An 18,800-nucleotide genomic window follows, 5' to 3' on the forward strand; every position below is an offset into this window, starting at 1 on the left:
GAGGAGGGAACAACAGGGGTGGGTTGAGGAGTGTGTCACGTTTGTTGTCCTCTGCTCTTCAGCATTGCCCAGCACTGAGGAAGAGGATACAACAACTCCTGCTTTGGGCAAGGAAAATGGAGGGTTTGGTCCTTTCCATCCTGGGTTTTGGTGCTTTATGGAAGTGGGATCCAGTGCCAGCACTCCCACATGGGGAAGAGATGTGGGGGGACCTGCAGGATTTGTCACTGAGGTTAGTCTTCTGTCGAGCTCTGGATTCCTTAGCACAGGAGAGACATAATTCTGTTGGAGTGGGTCCAGAGGAGGTGACAACGGTGATGGAATCCCTCTGCTGTATGGCCAGGCTGAGAGTTGGAGTTGTTCAGCCTGGTGAAGAGAGGGCTCCAGGGAGACCTTCTGGTGGCCTTTCAAGGCTTAAAGGGGGTGATCAGAAAGCTGGGGACAGACCTTTGAGCAGGGCCTGTTGTGACAGGACAAGGGGTAAGGGGGTTAAACTAAAAATGAAGAAGATTCAGACTAGAAAGAAGGAAGACATTTTTGATGCTGAGGGTGGTGAAAGACTGGCCCAGAGTAGTGCTAGATGGCCCCACCCCTGGAACCATTCGAGATGAGGTTGATCTGGGCTCTGAGGAACCTGCTCTGTTTGCAGATGTCCCTGCTGCATGACTCCTTAGGACGGGAGGAAATGGCCTCAAGTTTAGGTTTAGGTTGCACATTAGAAGAAACTTTCACTGAAAGATGCAGAGATGTGATGTGGAGGGACATGGTTTAGGACCAGGCTTAGTAGAGTTAGATACTGTTGGGACTCCATGATCTTAGAGGACTTTTCCAACCGAAATAATTCTATGATTCTATGACCTTTAAAGGTCCCTTCCAGCCCAAACTGTTCTCTGTGGTTCTGTGAATGAAGAAGAAGAGCCTCTCCCATGGCAAAGCAGCATCAGTACAACTTCTGAGTGGTGTCTCTCGCCACCTCTAATTCTTTCTGCCACCATCCTACAGGCCTGGATGCAACTACCTGCCACACTAGTGCTGGGACCACTGCGGCTGCAACCACCTACCAGGGTCCTGGGGCATCCATGGGACCCAGTTAGCCATCCATGCCTCCTCCTGGCACTCTGGCAGAGGGATGGGCAGGAAAGTTCTCTGAAAACAGCCTTTGTCCTCAGCAAGGCAGATGCTGGCCACAGGTCTGGGTGCCTATTTGTCCCCTAACTCATGTTTGTCACTATGTGCAAGGTGAGTGGCAGGAGGCTGGAGCCAGGCTCTGCTGGGGGATGCCAGGGACAGCATAAGGGGCACTGGGTGGGAGCTGAGGCAGAGGAAGTTTCACATAAACATGAGGAGGAATTTTTCCCTGTGAGGGTGACAGAGCCTGGCACAGGCTGCCCAGGGGGGCTGTGGAGTCTCCCTCTCTGGAGATATTCAAGAGCCATCTGGATGAGTTCCTGTGTGATCTGCTCTGGGTGACCCTGCTCTGGCAGGGGGCTGCACCAGATGAGCTCTGGAGGTCCCTTCCAGCCCCTGGCAGTCTGTGACTCCTTGCTTCTAATGGTGCTGCTCCCACTGGACATTTTTGAGGCAGGAGGGAGCAAGTGGCTTCTGGGAGGGAGCTGCCTTGTGGCTAAGTTTAGCCTCCAGATTTCATCCTTCACCCCTAAAAGCCTCAAATTTCCTAAAGCCAGATGTTGAAAGGTTTTTCACCCCAGGGGCAAGAGAATAGGTTGTCCCTTCCCCATGGGCTGCTTAGAAAGGATTGTACCTGCAGCTAAGATTCCAATGAACCTGCCTCCCTCTGGAGGCATTTGATGACTTCACTGCTCCTTCATCGCACCGCAGGAGAGGTCTCCAGGCCGTAAGAGGCCCTCTGGTCCCCGGCTCTGCGTGTGCCCAGGCAGCCTTGCAGCCACGCTGGCCTTTCTCTGGGGTGCTCCGCTCGAACTGAAGCTCTCACCAAAACAGTGAAAAGGCTACGCTAAAGCTTTTTATCTCCACTCACTGCACTACCAGCGTTTGCATCTTCTGCCCCCACTCTCTGGCAGCCTGAGAGGCCCTGTGCTTGGGATTTGCAGGGTGACAACACACAAAGGAGCCAGCTGCAACATACCCTGAAATAAGTGAAAAGGCTCAGAGATGTCTTTGCTTTTGTGTTACATTTTGCAGCCGGGTCCAAACAGGTGAGTCTTGCTCCTGCTGTTAAGCACTGGTGGTTATTTGCAAGCAGGTGTCTCTTAAAGGCCTGTAGAGGTCTCTAGGGGTGTGTAGGAGTCTGCAGGGGTCTGAAGCTGTCTGTACAGGACTGCATGTGCCTGCAAGACCCCTTCAGATGTCTACAGACCCCAACAGCACTCTACAGACCCTTACTGGCAGAGGTGAGCAGCTGGCCTGCTGGAAAGCAGCTCTGGAGAGGGACCTGGGAGTGCTGCTGGAACACAGGCTGGCCAAAAGCCAGCAGTGTGTTCCTGTGGCCAAGAAAGCCAATGGCATCTTGAGGTGTGTGAAGAGGAGCATGGGCAGCAGGTCCAGGGAGGCTCTCTTCCACCTCCACTCTGCCTTAAGGAGGTCACAGATGCACTACTGGGTCCAGTTCTGGGCTCCCCACTCCAAGACAGGGAACTACTGAACAGAGTCCAGTGGAGGCTCCAAAGATGCTGAGGGGCCTGGAGCAGCTCTGTGAGGAGGAAAGGCTGAGAGCCCTGGGGCTGTTGAGCCTGGAGAAGGGCAGGCACCGCGGATCTGAGCAGTGCTCAGCAAGGGCTACTGGGGCTGGGGGCAAGAGGATGTGGCCAGGCTCTTTCAGTGGTGCCCAAGGACTAGGGGCAATGGACACAAACTGGAACCCAGGAGATTCCATCTGAAGAGGAGGAAAAGCTTCACTTGAACATTGTGGTCCTGGGCAAGCTGCTGTGGATGACACTGCTTTAGCAGGGGGTTGGACTAGAAGATCTCTAGGTGTCCCTTCCAACCGCTGCTGCTTGGATTCTGGGATCACCCTTGGATGCAACACTTTGATTTTATGCAGCACCACACAACCTCTGGCTTGTGTCTGGGGTCAGTGGCTCCAAATCTATGGGGGGAGGGGAGAGGAGTCACAGCCAGGCCCAGCCCTGTGCTGGGTGCTGCCTGGGATGGGCTCCAGCTTCCCCGGGCACTGTGGACCCCAGGGTGTCCTCCTGCAGGAAGGAAATCAATCAGGGAGCGTTGCTGTGGAAACCAGATGGGGAAACCCAGTTTGTGGCAGTCAGTGCCCCTCTGCCCACCATCTGTGGGACTCAGTGATGCTGCTGTGGGCATGGGCATGGCTTGCATGGATGTCTCGGGGCTGCAGATGGAGGAAAGGGAAAAAAGCCACCTCATAAAAACCCCACCCAGCCTTCACCAGGGCTCTGGAATCTTCCATCTGAATTCCCAAAAACTGGCACATGGATGGAGAAGATAACATCAACTATTGAGTGCTGGGTGTCCCCCAAGCTGTGTCTGGAGGTAGGGGAGACGTTTGGGCTGCAAAGGGTCTGAGAGTGGCAAGCAAGGGGCTGGGGGATGCTGGAAAGGCTGCGCCAGTCAGGATGCCCACAGCAGGGCAGAGGTGAGAGCTGGGGAGCTTGAGGGTGCTTAGGGGGGGCAGGAGAGGGGATGCAGGCATGGGGTGTTTGGAGCTGCTTGGGGAACTGTGGATGCAGGGCTGGGTGTGTGGAGTGCAGGGTGTGTGACTGGGGGGAGGGTATGTGCGGGGTGAAGGGTGTGGGGGAGGTTTGGGGTGCAGGGTGTATGATGAGGTGCAAGGGAGTTGGCTGTAGAGAGTGGTTAGGTGCAGAGGCTGTGATGGGTGCAGGGAGATTGTGGAGTTCAGGGGGTGTGATGGAGTCTGAGGGGAGTGTGGGGTGTAGGGGATTGTGGGGTGCAGGGTGTGTTATAGGGTCTGAGGGGGTTTGGGGTGCAGGGGGTGTGATGGGTACAAGGGGACTGTGGAGTGCAGAATGGGGGCACAGAGGGTGGGTGTGAGGATCGTGGGGTTGCTATGTGGCATGCATGGGGTGCAGGGTTAGGGGGTGGGGGATCAGGAACAAGGGAGCAGGGAGGAACACGAGCAGAAATGGGCAGAGACAGGGAGAGGGGACCGAGGGAAGGGGAGTCTAGAGAAGAACGATCTGCAAAACACGGAGATGGGGTAGGATAGGGTGGGATGGGAGGGGATGGAGCGGTAGAAGCAGAGGAAAGGGAAAGGAGAGAGAGAAGCAGCAAAAGCAAGAGAACCAGGAGGAGGAGGAGGAGGAGGAGGAGGAGGAGGAGGAGGAGGAGGAGGAGGAGGAGGAGGAGGAGGAGGAGGAGGAGGAGGAGGAGGAGGAGGAGGAGGAGGAGGAGGAGGAGGAGGAGGAGGAGGAAGTCGGGGCCGAGCCGCTTCCTGTAGGCAGAGGGATGAGCGCAGACAAAGCTGGGTGGGGACTCGCCGCTCGGGGCTGCTGCTGACCACCTTCCTCCTGCCTCCATCTCGCCATCCATCCATCCCTCCGTCTGTCCGGCGTTCCGCCCGTCCCGCCGCAGCTCGCCCCGCGGGGGACTCAGGGCAGCACCTCCAGGTACCACCGTGAACAGGGCGGGGGAGACTGGGGCTGGGCTGGGGGGGGGCACTGGGAACACCGAAAGGACTGAGATTGGCAGCACTGGAGCGCAGCGGAGCTGAGCAGGGCGGTTCCCAGCCCCATGGACACCCAAACCCTCTCAAATCAGCCGAAAATCCACCGCCCCACCTCCCGGGAACCAATCTCCATCCCATGAGGGGGTCTTGGGTGGCAATGGAAGCTGCAATGCCCATCGTGGGAGGGGGAGCATCCCTCAAGGAGAAGGCGCCTGGCACCGAGAGTTCAGTCTCCGCAACAAAGATTTGATTTAGAGGGCTTTATCCTCACCTAATCAGGGGATTTGCCATCACAGGAAAGGGTTTTTCCGCGGATGAATGACCCATAGTGTTCTTTTTCCTCGGAGAATTTTCCTCTCTGCGAGGCTTTCCCACCCTAAATCCTGACAGGAACCTCAGCCGGGTTGGATCTGCCCCCAGCTTCGCTTGGTTTGGGGAGTGACGACCATGCTGGCACCCACCCCTCCGTGCCCGCTGTGGCTGCTCTCTTCCTCATCATCACTCCCACCAAAATCCTCGTTTTTCCCAGCCATGGCTTGTAGTAAGGCTGGGGAAATCACTGGGGAACAGTGCTGGGGGAAATCCCAGCTCAGGGCTTGCTTGCCCTGGCAGAAGGTGGGGGCATCTAGCCCAAAACTTTCGCCTCCTGGGTGGGAGTTGGGTTTGTATTTAAGGAGACCCTCGGAGCAGTGATCCCCACAAATTACTAACGAGTTAGTGGTGAGCTTGGAGCTTGCCACTCCAAAGGGCGTGGATCACTGGCTGCTGCCCTACCTGCTGGAGATCAAACGTCTTTCCTCTGCTTCCCCCACGTTATCGGACAGGCATCGCCCCCAGCAAGCGCAGGCTCGTGGGCAGGGCGTGCGGGCGGCAGGGCACACACCCTGGCAGCAGGCCGTGCCAGCACAGAGGACTTTTCCTTATAACTGGATTTCCCTGGATTTAAATCCTCTTTCCCACCATATGGCTGCTGGCTGGATTGAAATATGACTCAATTAATTATTGCCAGGAAAGCTCCGGGGTGAAGCCTTCCTCCAGGGCGACGCTCCTGGGGTTTGTCAGGGGGCTCTTCTCGCCCTGTGCCATGCAGCCTGGCACATGGCTCAGCTCCAGCCTCCCCAGCTCCCACGTTGGGCCCACAAGGCTGGGCACTGGCCATGCCGCTCCCTTGGCACCAGTTATGGTGTCTGGGGGCTTTTTTAGCCTTGCAGGAGGAAGCAGGGTCCAGTGCTTGACTGTACTGCTGGCTGCTCACTTGTGGCACGAGTTTGGCAGCCTCAGCATTGCCTGGGTGATGCCTGGAGCCAGCTTCACTTCCAAAACTGAGTAACCCCAGCTTGGAGGGACCACTACTAGCACAGGGCTACCATCCTCTCTCCCCAGTTCCCCGGGGCGGCCAGCCTTGCTCCCAGTGACCTCCATACTGGCAGTAAGGAAGCTCGGTGCACTCCCTCGTTCCAGTCGTGTGCTGGTGGTGGCCCCCTGGGGCACGCTTTGCATGTGGGCTCAGCTGAGAGGCTGTGCCATGGCACTGCTAGCCCAGGAGCAGGGAATCACAGTGGGATGCCCAAATGGATTCCCAAGGGTAGAAGGCTGTGAGCTGGTGACAAGGTAGCTTTACCATCACTGTCATTGTTGTTGTAGCTGACATGATGATGATGATGATGAAGAAATGCCGAGGCAGCCTGCTGCTTTGCCACCCTGTGCCACAGTTGTGGCCTCCAAACTGCGGTGGCCAAGGCACCACTTCTCCTTTGGACACGCTGTGAGTCACCAAAGGAGGACAGTCAGGCGCCAGCACAGGCTGTTACCATAGTAATTATGGCTGCCAATCTGGCATCAGAGCCCCATGGACAGCCCTTGTGTCCCCCAAAATGCACTGCCCGGGGGGGGGGGGGGGCCCTGCCTCTCCATCCCACTTGTCAATGCTGGGATGCTTGAGTCTGGCACACTCATGACATGTGCTGCCAGCAGGGACTCCCACCAGCCTGTTGCTCCATTTTGGGTTGGGAACAAGAGGTTCCCTGTAGGAAAAGCATCATTTTGGGCATGAGTTGCATCAATTCTCACTGTGGCTTCTCCAGCCCTTTCACTCTTGTGCCTGGAGCAGGATGAAGGAGTGGGATACATCCATGTGCATTCACAGCCAGGCATGCAAGAAATAATCTAAGGGATTAGGGTGGGTTCCCAATTCTTCTTGCTTCTCAGACTCTTTCCTTTCTGTTTCACCCTCTCTGGTTTCTTGCTTCATGGGGTCACAGCAGCTGTTGGGAAGAGGGATGGGATGAAGGGCATCAGAAGATGCTCTATGGGTCATTAAGAAAGGGATTTTTGTCCCTGTTCACTTTCCAGTGGGGATTCAGCCCTTCCTCAGGGGTATTTTTTCCTTCTTGCACCATGCAAACACCCCCAAAAGTGGTCACTTTCAAGTGCAGGAACAGCTTTACACCCTCAAAATCACGGGGAGGAGGCCAAGGTGGAGGGAGATCCTGCTTCTGATGCTTGTAGTAGGGTGTGTAGTGACTGCGGGGGAAAATGAGTTGGCTCTCCTGGGGTTGGCTCTCCCACTGCTGCCTCTGCCAGATTTGGCTCTCCTGGCATTGGTTCTCCTGGTGTTGGTTCTCCTGGTGCTGCCTCCCTGGGCATTAGTTCTCCTGGAGCTGGTTCTTCTGGGGTTGGCTCTCTTGGTGTTGGCTCTCCCAGCTGTGACTTTCCTGGCATTGGCTCTCCCAGCTCTCCGCACAGGCCTGGCAGGAGCTGCTTGGCACTCTCCCCATTTTGAGGCAGGTCTGAGCTCTAGTTTCAGAGTGACATGGAATTGCCTCTGCGGAGTAGGGCTTGCTCCAAACCCCAGCTGAAGTGGCTGCAATGGTGTCTGTTGGGTCTTGGCTTTGGGTCAGGCCAGTGATTAATTAACGATGTCTTCCATCAGAGCAGTGTAAGTAAATCAAAGGACTTGAAGGTAGCTGTGAAGATGGAGCTCAGCTGAGGCTGATGCTAAAGTCATGCATCTCCTGCACTTCACAGAATCCCAGGCTGGTGGCAGTAGGAAGGGACCTCTGAAGATCATCCAGTCCAACCCCCCTGCTAAAGCAGGCGTGCCCACAGCAGCTTGCCCAGGATCACAAAGTCCAGGTGGGTTTGGAATCTCTCCAGAGAAGGAGACTCCACAACCTCTCTGGGCAGCCTGCTCCAGGGCTCCAGCACTCTCACAGCCAAGAAGTTTTTCCTCATTTTCAGGTGGAACCTCCTGGGCTCCAACCCTTTTCTCCATGTCTGGATACCACTGGAAAGAGTCTGGCCCCAGCCTCTCCCCCCCACACACACCCTTCAGCTCTTGCTGAACATTGAGAAGATCCCTTCTCAGGCTCAACAGCCCCAGGGCTCTCAGCCTTTCCTCCTCACAGAGCTGCTCCAGGCCCCTCAGCATCTTTGTAGGTTTCACTGGACTCTCTCCAGTAGTTCCCTGTCTCTCTTGAAGTGGGTAGCCCAGAACTGGACCCAGTAGTCCAGCTGTGGCTTCCCTAGAGTAGAGGTATGGTGGACTTCAAACCCCAAATCCAGTTTTTCACTGGTTCAGTGGGCAAAAAAAACCCAACCCCGAAGTGGCTTCTTAGCAAATCTTCCAAACATCACCTCCCTGTTACGGCCACGGAGCTGGAAAACCCTCTGCACTTCCTGGGCAGCAGCTGCGCCAGGACCTTCTCATCGTACCAAACACAACTACTTTTCACCTTATCTCGTCCTTCCCTGGCTTTTCACACAGCATTTCTCATCCCTTGTTTCCTGTCATCATCACTGGAACTCAGGCTAATCAGTTCAGCCAAGGGAAGGTCCATGCGTTGCTGGGCAGCAGTTGGTGGGTGCCAGCATTGTGGGGAGGCCTCCAGTGGGGGGTGAGTGATGCTTTTGTACAGCATCCAAAAGCCTGCTGAGATGCATGGAGGGGTTGCTTATTCTTAAAGGGGTGATATGAACCCCGAAGTGGTGTAGCCAGTGCAGGGTGGAGGTGCTGCTGTGGTGGATAAGCTTCTTTACATAAGTCCATGTCTCGGTTTAACAGCTTTATCATCCCATCCTCACTCGCTTCTCTGAGGGCTTTAGGAAGAAAAGTTGACTCTGCCCCTCCTGTAATGCTCCCTGGCTAGGACGATCTTGGCTGGCAGCTGGTTTGGTAAGAAGGACCAGTGTGGGTGAGCTGGAACAGCCTAGCACAAGCCTTAGAGCTCCTCAAGGTTCCTGAGCATTCGTGCTTCTTCCTGGATCAGGAGAGGCGCCACTGAGGGCAAAACTCCCCGGCACAGCATGGGGCACTCACGCCGCAAGCTCTGCGGTGTCCACAGCACTCTCCAAACCAGGGCTGCCACACCCCAGCCCTGAAGCCTGGCAGCTGCCTGAGACCCATCTCCACGGGCAGAGCCACCAGCTGCATCAGGGACCGTGGGGATGTCGCTGCCCTGTGCCACCACCGGCACTTCTGTGCAGAGACACAGACCTATTTGTGGAGGAGGCTCGGAGTAGCTCAGGGCGGAGAAAGCCCCTTTCTCTTTCTCCTTCTGCTCCTGCAGGAGCAGCTCAGCAGCTCCAGCTCTCCCTTGGCTGGCACCTTCAGGAAAACAGTGACAGGGCTTGAGTGGGTTTGTGACCTAATTATAGTTGAGCTGTGGCCAGATTGGTCCCTGCAGCATCACTGTGTCAAATCCCTGCGCCTCTTTGAGGCACTGAAACCACCGTGGTGAGGGACCTGGAATGGGGATCATGAGTGGGTGTGGGTTTGGGTTTGATGAAAAGTTGCAGTGAATTGCAAGTTGCATTACTCCAGGCCCTGCAAGGGGAGGATTTGTCATGGAATCATAGAATCACCGAGGTTGGAAGAGAGCTCTGAGCTCATCCAGTCCAACCTAGCACCCAGCCCTGGCCAATCAACCAGACCATGGCACTAAGTGCCCCAGCCAGGCTTGGCTTCAACACCTCCAGGAACAGCAACTCCACCACCTCCCTGGGCAGCCCATTCCAATGCCAATCACTCTCTCTGACAACAACTTCCTCCTAACATCCAGCCTACACCTCCCCTGGCACAGCTTGAGGCTATGTCCCCTTCTTCTGTTGCTGGGTGTCTGGCAGCAGAGCCCAACCCCACCTGGCTACAGCCTCCCTGCAGGCAGCTGCAGACAGCAATGAGCTCTGCCCTGAGCCTCCTCTTCTGCAGGCTGCACACCCCCAGCTCCCTCAGCCTCTCCTCACAGGGCTGTGCTCCAGGCCCCTCCCCAGCCTTGCTGCCCTTCCCTGGACACCTTCCAGCACCTCCACATCTCTCTTGAATTCAGGAGCCCAGAGCTGGACACAGCACTCAAGGTGTGGCCTGAGCAGTGCTGAGCACAGGGGCACAAGAACCTCCCTTGTCTTGCTGCCCACACTGCTCCTGAGCCAGCCCAGGATGCCATTGGCTCTGCTGCTTCATCTTCAGCTCCTCTCTCCCAGCACCCCCAGCTCCCTCTCTGCCTGGCTGCTCTCAGCCACTCTGTCCCCAGCCTGGAGCGCTGCTTGGGATTGTTGTGGCCAACGTGTAGTGTCCTAACACTGCCACACAGGTTTGTGGCACTAAATCTCAAGCTGTGGCAGGGGAGGTCTAGGCTGGATGTTAGGAGGAAGTTGTTGTCAGAGAGAGTGATTGGCATTGGAATGGGCTGCCCAGGGAGGTGGTGGAGTGGCCGTGCCTGGATGTGTTCAAGAAAAGATTGGATGAGGCACTTAGTGACTGGCATCTGGTTGACTGGACAGGGGTGGATGATAGTTTGGACTGGATGACCTTGGAGCTCTCTTCCAGCCTGGTGGATTCTATCGTTCTATGTCACAGAGTGCCACATCCACACACTTTTTTGAACACCTCCAGGCTTGGGGACTCCACAACTTGCAGCCAAGCGAGAGCAGTGGTCATGGTGGGGATAGAGATCTTGCAGCTGCCCCAGCCTGGAGAGCTGGGACAGGCAGGGTATCCTCATGCACCCACCAGCATCCATGTGGCTGTGCAGAACCATGATTTCTCTTGCCTGCTCCCATCTGAGCTGCATCCCAGCAAGGTGAAGTTTGATGAAGCACAGGAGCATGACCCTGGCGCAGCTTCCCCCGTGATGACATGTCCAGGCATCAAGAGTCATCAGCCTGCAGTGCAATCCCCTTAATGGGGATGCTGAAAGAATGCTTCAGGCTTTGATCTTCTTAGTCATGATTCAGAGAGTCACAGAATCCTTTGGTTGGAAGCCACCTTTAAGACCATCAGGTCCAACCATTAACCCAGCACTGCCAGGTCAGCACTAAACCAGGTCCCTCAGCACCACGACTACACAGCTTTGAAATCCTTCCAGAGGTGCTGGCTGCACCACTCCCCTGGGCAGCCTGTCCCAGGGCTTGACAACTCTTTTGGGGAAGAAAATCCTGCAGACTGAGCAGATTGTTTTCACCATGGGTTTGGAGGAGATGGGCTTTTGGGAGCGTCTAGGGTAAGAAATCACCAGTCACCAGCAGATGTGGGATGCTCAGTACTGACTGAAGTCCTTTCTGGTTTCAGTGTCTTTGGTTTTCTTCAGAGTAGAATCAGTGAAGGTAGGAGAGCAGAATAAGGAGGATGTTGGGAGTCAGAGAAAGGATCTGGTACGTAACAGGGTGCCAGAAAGCTGCCTTCATGATCCCGCTGGCACCAGGATGGTGCCAGCATGTCTCTGTGCCATCATTAGGGCTTTGTTGTTTTACCCCAGTTTAGGGTGAAGAGCACCCATGAGACGAGGTCTGGGCTCTGGGCTTTCGGCAAGTCTGGGTTCTCCAAGAGGTTGAACCCAAAGCAAAGAGCTGTGGCACAGCTGCTACAGCCTCAGGCTTGCTGTGGGGCTTGACTGTGTTGGCACAGACCCTCCGTGGTGCTTTATCTATCACCCATGGAGGTTGAGATGAGCAGGATGGTGATTGTCAACCACGTCAGCCTGCTCTCCTTGCTGGAGAAGGCAACATGGGAGCCATTTCACTGCAGAAATAACCTTGCAAGAGTTTATTCTGTTTCAATGTGTTCCCCCCCCCCCCCCCCGTGGGGTTGGGGTTGTGTGCTTTATGCAGGGCTGTGCAAGCAGCAGGCACTGTGGGGCAGGAGAAGCATGGGGGATAAGTTGAGGAGACCACCTTCCTCCCCACTCTGCTTTAAGTTTAACATCTGCAGACACCATTCTGATAGGGAACAGTGTGTGCCCAATGCCTGCAGATGTCTCACATCACTGTGGCGTTAGTGGCTCCTTAAGCATGTGCCACGTTGAGGTTTATGGCTTGGGAGAAGGTTAAATGTGCCTGGAGGTCCTTTTGCACTCATAGAATCTGTTGGCACCATCACCTCACTACACTGCTGCTCTCAAATGCTCCTACCAGATCCTTGCTGCCTTTTGCCTCTTGATAGGGTCAGAGGGACACTGCTCCCTTGTTCTGAGCCTCCTGAGGACCAGGCACCGGGAACACCTCCCAGTGCCCGCTTTTCTAAGGCACTAGAGGGGCAAGGCAGCCCAAGTGCTGGTGGTACCTGTAAGGAGGGGATAGCTCCTCTTTGAAGCCTTGGGAAGTCCTGAAGTGTGGTCTGAATGTAGCAGGAGCTGCTCAGAGCTGGTTAGTCACTCTGAAGGTGAATGGACTTAATCTTCAGCTGCCTGCTTGTAAACCTTGTGGCATTCCCTGCTCTTCACATCTGACCACACCAGACCTCTCGTGACCTGCATGAGGTTGAGCAGTGCTCTCACCACAGATGCTCATGGGAAGTGTTCTGGGCTGGTGCTTCCCCTCCACTCTCCAGCAAGCTTCTTCTGAGCCCTGAGCTGCTGCAGGACACCAAGAACCATAGAATAGTTTAGATTGGAAGGGAGCTCAGAGCTCAGCCAGTCCCAACCTCCCACTAGAGCAGGTCGCTCAAGGCCTCATCCAACCTGGCCTCAAACACCTCCAGGGAGGGAGCAGCCACAACCTCCCTGGGCAACCTGTGCCAGTCTCTCACCGCCCTCACTGCAAACAACTTCTTCCTAACATCCACTTTCAACCTCCTCTCTCCCACTTCAAACCCATTCCTCCTCCTCCTGGCATTACCAGACCTTGTCAATAGTCCCTCCCCAGCCCTTCTGTAGCCCCTTCAGATCCTGCAAGGCCACTCCAAGGTCTCCTCCAAGCCTTCTCTTCTGCAGGCTGCAGAGCCCCAACTCTCTCAGCCTGTCCTCAGAGCAGAGCTGCTGCAGCCCTCTCAACATCTTGGTGGCCTCCTCTGCACTGGCTCCAACACTTCCATGTGCTGCTTGTGCTGGGGGCTGCAGCACTGCACCCAGGACTGCAGGTGGGGTGTGAGGAGAGCAAAGCCAAGGGGCAGAATCCCCTCCCTTGCCCTGCTGCCCACACTGCTCTGGCTGCAGCCCAGCACAGGGTTGTGTCTGGGCTGCACTCACACTGCAGGCTCCTGTTGAGCTTTGCATCACCCCAGACCCCCAGGTCCTGTTCCTCAGGGCTGCTCTCAGCCACTCCCCACCCAGCCTGGAGCTGTGCTTGGGATTGCACCCTCCCAGGTGCAGGACCTTACACTTGGTCTTGTTGAGTGTCCTGAGGTTGGCCTGGGCACAGCTCTGCAGCCTGCCCAGGTCCCTCTGGATGGATCCCTGCTCTCTAGCAAGTCGTCTGTGCCACACAGCTTGGTGCCAACTGCAGACTTGCTGAGGCTGCACTGATTCCTCTGCCCATGTCACTGACAAAGATGTTAAACAGCACTGACCCCTGAGGGAGCCACTTGGCACTGCTCTGCAGGTGGACGTTGTGCCCTTGCTCACCACTCTCTGTGTGGGACCAGATTTTTAGTGAGATGAATCCTTCTTCCCAAGGTCCCAGTGGCTGTGCAGGGAACACCTGATAGTCACATTCCCATGCTAGCAGCACAGTGTGTGGCCAGGGCCCTCCACATACGAGGATTTTGGCTTTCAGTTGTGTTTTGGCTTTCTTACCTGCTCTGGAGGATGTTCCATCAGCACATCAAGCAATTTTAGCTCACTGGCATTGTGGTTGCCTTGGCCCCAGGGGCTCCTTCTGCTTGTTTTGGTTCTTGGATCAGACCCATTTGGGCAGAAGCTGGATGCACAGCACGGAGTGACGGTTGCCTCTCCGTTGCAGTCTGGTCCAGCTGGAGGCACAGGAGTAGGCTGGTTGGTTTTCAGACCAAGTTCTGGGTGTTGGTCGCATTTGTTGTGGCAGAAGTCTCCAGCTGGGGGTTTGGCTTTCTCCAGGCTGGGATGTGTCAGTCCCAGGAGCTGGTGGTCGTGGGGAGAGCTGCCTGAGGATTTGTGCCACCCCCCCCTCTTCACTGTGATGTTTTCTGGATGCCTCGGGGGCTTTGCAGTGAGCAATCAGGGATTTCAGCAGCGAACCAGCATGGGCACTAGCGCATTTAGGGTGGAAGACTCTGGTCCCGCCTGCTGCTCAGACCAGGGCCGATGCCAGAGGCAGACAGATCAGCATTGTCCCCACAGACACCATCTGAGTTCATAGGGGTGTGGGTGCCAACAAGGTGCCCCACAGAAATGCAGCCAGGTCTCCATGTGGCCAGATCTCCAAGAGCGCATCTCTGCGTGCCCTCTTGGAGACTTCCCACTCCCCCGCTGGGTCGGCAGTGGTTTGAGGTCCTTTAAGGGATCGTCTGCCACCTGCATCCTGTAAACCTGTCGAGACCTCTTCTAGTTAGCCTGCAGGACTGTGGTGCTGCTGGAGCAGCTCTGCTCCCTTTGGGAAGCACCCAGGCAGAAGCCTCTCGCCCTGGGTGGCTGAAAGCTCTGGTGGAGCCAGAGTCATGAAATCACGTTGGTTGAAAGAGGCCTTTGAGATCATTGAGTCCAACCTCTAACTCAAGCACTGCCAAGCCCACCACTAAACCATGTCCCTCAGCACCACATCTACATGGTTTTGTAAAACGCCCAGGAACAGGGACTGCACCACTGCCCTGGACAGACAGCTTCAGGGTTTGACTACCCTTTGGGGAAGAAATCGTTCCTCATGTCCAACATGAACCTCCTCTGGTGCAACCTGGGGCCGTTTCCTCTTGTCCTACCACTTCTTACTTGGGAGGAGAGACCAACACCCACCTCACTCCAACCTCCACTCAGCGACTTGTAGGGAGTCAGAAGGTCTCCCCTCAGCCTCCTTTTCTCCAGGCTAAGGAACCCCACTTGCCTCAGCTGCTCCTCACAAGAGCTTTCCTCCAGACCCATTAGCCAGCTGCACTGCCCTTCTCTGGACCCCCTCCAGCGCCTCGGTGTCCTTCTCAGAGTGAGTGGCCCCAAAAGTGAGCCAAGTGTTCAAGCTGTGGTCTCAGCAGTGCTGGGTACAGGGGGACAGTCATTGCCCTGGTCCCGCTGGCTACACTGTTCCCCTCCAAGCCAGGATGTTGTTGGCCTCCTTGGCCACCTGGGCACACACTGTCAGCTGTCAACCAGCACCCTCGAGCCCCTTTCCACCTGGCAGTTCCCAGTTCCCTCAGGCACAGCTCACAAGCTTTGGCCCATGGGTGGGACCTCCTGAAGACGCAGCAATCTGTTGTCTTTGCCAAGGGGCCAGAGCTGTGCTGTGTCCCCAGGCCAATACCTTAGAGGGTTTTCAGGCTCAGTGACTCAAGTCACACTCCCCCACTGCTCCTTGCCCCCTGCATTTGCCATGGGCACGGTGTCCGTGCGGCGCTGCAGCACGGCTGCCACCCACACCCACTGCCTTATTTATCAGCTGCTTCAACAACACTGCTGCTCAGCCCCACAGCCTCGCCTTGGGGGCAGCATGGGCTCCTGGCCAGTGCCCCCCCGCTCCCCACTGACCGCTGGGGGCACGATGCCTGCTTCCTCCATCCGTGCCAGCAGGGAACGCAAAGGCGATATTAATGCAGCAGCCCAGAGCTCATGGGGAGGTGTGAGCAGCAAATAAGGGAGACACTGGCTAAAGCTAAACCCTCTCTGAGTGCTTCTAGTACAAGGTGGCTGTAGATTGATGCTGCTCCTCCATCCTAGCTGGAATCAAAGCCAAAACCACCCCCCCCAAAAAGGCAGCAGCTGCCTTCATCGATTTTCATCACTCATGCCAGGAAAAATAGAGAAGGGAACAGCAGAGCTTCCCAGGTAGAATCATAGAATCAACCAGGTTGGAAGAGACCTCCAAGATCATAGAATCATAGAATCATAGAATCAACCAGGTTGGAAGAGACCTCCAAGATCATCGAGTCCAACCTATCACCCAGCCCTAGCCAGTCAACTAGACCATGGCACTAAGTGCCTCATCCAGGCTTTTCTTGAAGACCTCCAGGGTAGGCAGGGAAAGGAGCCTGCTCTTGGGAAGCAGAGCAATGGGGGAAATTCAGCAGATCCAGCTCATCCGGAGGAGGATGAAGCCCCAGAGGTAGGCATGGGTAGGGGGATAAACGAAGCATGTGGGTGTCATGGCATGGCCAGGATGCACTGATACCCAGCAAAGGAGATGCATGGCAGGGTGAGGCAGCATGGATAACACATCTCCAAGGCAGAGACACTGGAACAGGTCACCCAGGGAGACTGTGGATGCCTCCTCCGTGGAGATGTTAAAAGCCAGGCTGGATGAGGCTCTGAGCAACCTGCTCTAGTGGAAGGTGTCCCTGCCATGGCAGGGTGGGTTGGAACTCTATGATCTTTAACGTCCCTTCCAACCCAAATCATTCCATAAGTCTACGAGTCTATGACCTGGGGCTGCTTAGTATGGAGGAGAGAAGCCTGAGAGGGGATTGAATCAATGTCTATAACTATCTGAGGGCTGGGGGTCAGGAGTGGGGGACAGGCTCTGCTCACTGCTCCCTGGGGCAGGACAAGCAGCAATGGATGGAAGCTGCAGCACAGGAGGCTCCAGCTAAGCACAAGGGGAACTTTTTTCCTGTAAGGGTCCCAGAGCCCTGGCACAGGCTGCCCAGAGAGGCTGTGGAGTCTCCTTCTCTGGAGCCTTTCCAGGCCTGTCTGGATGTGTTCCTGTGTGCCCTGAGCTGGATTGTCTGGTCCTGCTGTGGCAGGGGGCTTGGAATGGATGAGCTCTTTGGGTGCCTTCCAAACCCTGACATCTGTGAACCTGTGAACATCCTGTGATCTTACTTTGAGCTTCTTTGGCTTCCAGTATTTCATCCTGGGTTTTTTTGGTTTTGTTTCTGCTGGAAGCTCAGTATGGGGAGTGGAAGCCCACCAGCCAGGCTGGCAGCTCTAGGGTGGCTCTTTCCTCCTGTCTGGGGAATATTGGTGCTTGCTGAGCATGTGTCACTTCGAGATCCAGCCAGATTAACGTGGGCTGGGAAGAAGCAGGGCCACTGACTCAGCAGGAGGTGTGGCTGAAAGGAGAAAAGGAGCTGGTTCAGGGGGTTGGATTCCATGGGAAAGCCAGGTGATGTGTGCGGAGTTTTTTCGGCAAGGAGCACGATGAAGAAGGTGGTGAGGCTGGAAATGGGCTTGGCGAGCACGGGAAGGGCTCTGAAGGCACAGGGAGCCAATGCTGCTGCTCTGCAGGAGCATCATGGTCGAGAGACATGCAGGTGGGTAAGGATGTGGGCAAAGAGAAGCTGCCGAGCCTGTGGCAATGATGCTGATGCCTCTTAGTCCCTCAGCATCCATAGACTCATAGAATCACAGAATGGGTTGGGTTAGAAGAGACCTTAAAGATCACCTAGTTCCAACCCCCTGCCATGCGCAGGGACACCTCCCACTAGAGCAGGTCGCTCAAGGCCTCATCCACCCTGGCCTTGAACATCTCCAGGGAGGGAGCAGCCACAACCTCCCTGTGCCAGTGTCTCACCATCCTCACTGCAAACAACTTCTTCCTGACCATGTCCCAATTCTGCCACCATGGCCATGCCCTCCTCTGCTCCTCAGGAAGGACCCAGGCGTACTCACTACCCCTCTAACCAGGTCTTAATTTAGACCAAAAAGTGGGGGGAAATAATAATAGAGGCAGCAGCAGGCTGCAGAAGTTAAATTTAATTGAGGTAATATGGGTCAGCTCACAGACCAGGACAGAGCAGCAACCTACTTCTCCCACGCCAGCCCCAGCTAACCTGGTTTGCAGCACTGCCAGGGTTCTCAAGCACTGCCCACATCCCTGCCTGCAGCCCTGCTCTCATCCCCTGTACCTCTGCCTGCAGTCCTGCTCTCATCCCCTGTATTCCTGCCTGCAGCCCTGCCCACATCCCTGCCTGCAGCCCTTCTCTCATTCCCTGTATCCCTGCCTGCAGTCCTGCTCTCATGCCCTGTATTCCTGCCTGCAGTCCTGCCCACATCCCTGCCTGCAGCCCTGCCCTTATCCCCTGTATTCCTGCCTGCAGCCCTGCTCTCATCCCCTGTATTCCTGCCTGCAGCCCTGCCCTTATCCTCTGTAGTCCTGCCTGCAGTCCTGCTCTCATCCCCTGTATCCCTGCCTGCAGCCCTGCCCTTATCCCCTGCCTGTATGTCTTCCTGCACTCCTGCCCTTATCCTTGCCAACATCCTGCCTGCAGCCCTGCCTGCACCTCTGCTCCCCAGAGTAGCCCCAAGTTTGCCAGCAGGTCAGCTTCAGGCCACAGATGTCCAGGCCGGCAGAAGCCACCAGCAACCGCTTCCTGAAGCCCCTGCTCACCAATGCATAGAGCAGGCACAGGGGAAGAAATCTGATTCTCCCTCTTCTTACTTCTGATTCCCAGAAACCTGCTAAAACCACCCCCAGTTAGTTGTGATCCTCCACCTGCACCTTGGAATCTGGCCACCAGCTTTACTCATCTCAGTGATGCTGTAGCACAACAGCTTTGTAGCCAAACCTTCTTAGGGTACCTGGAGCTGCCAGATCGTAGAATCACAGAATGGTTTGGGTGGAAGGGACCTTTAGTGGTCGTCCACTCCTACCCCCCTGCAGTCAGCAGGAACATCTGCAACTAGAGCAGGTTGTTCACAGCCCCAGACAACCTTGTCTGGAATGGTTCCAGGGATGGAACCTCCTCTCTGGGCAACCTGGGACAGGATCTTGCCACCCTCAGCATCAAACATTTCTTCCCTCTCTCTAGTCTGAATCTTCCTCTTTTAGTTTAAATCCATCTCCCCTATCCTGTCACAACAAGTCCTGACAAAAAAATACATCCTCATGTGTT

At 55.7% G+C, this 18,800-nt stretch overlaps 1 protein-coding gene across 2 annotated transcripts in view; it reads left to right on the forward strand.

Annotated features, from left to right (window-relative positions):
* Positions 1-4,382: 4,382 nt before the first annotated feature.
* Positions 4,383-18,800, forward strand: part of GNG2 (G protein subunit gamma 2) — a 35,592-nt gene continuing 21,174 nt past the window's right edge. The window contains exon 1 of one of the 2 annotated variants that reach the window (XM_064142043.1): positions 4,383-4,577. The gene's annotated coding sequence lies outside the window, so the exon portion shown is untranslated. The remainder of the gene's footprint in view (positions 4,578-18,800) is intronic. The other variant, XM_064141921.1, reaches the window with a different exon arrangement.

This window comes from Pogoniulus pusillus, chromosome 1, assembly GCF_015220805.1.
Source record: "Pogoniulus pusillus isolate bPogPus1 chromosome 1, bPogPus1.pri, whole genome shotgun sequence".
In the NCBI taxonomy this organism is placed as follows: domain Eukaryota; kingdom Metazoa; phylum Chordata; class Aves; order Piciformes; family Lybiidae; genus Pogoniulus; species Pogoniulus pusillus.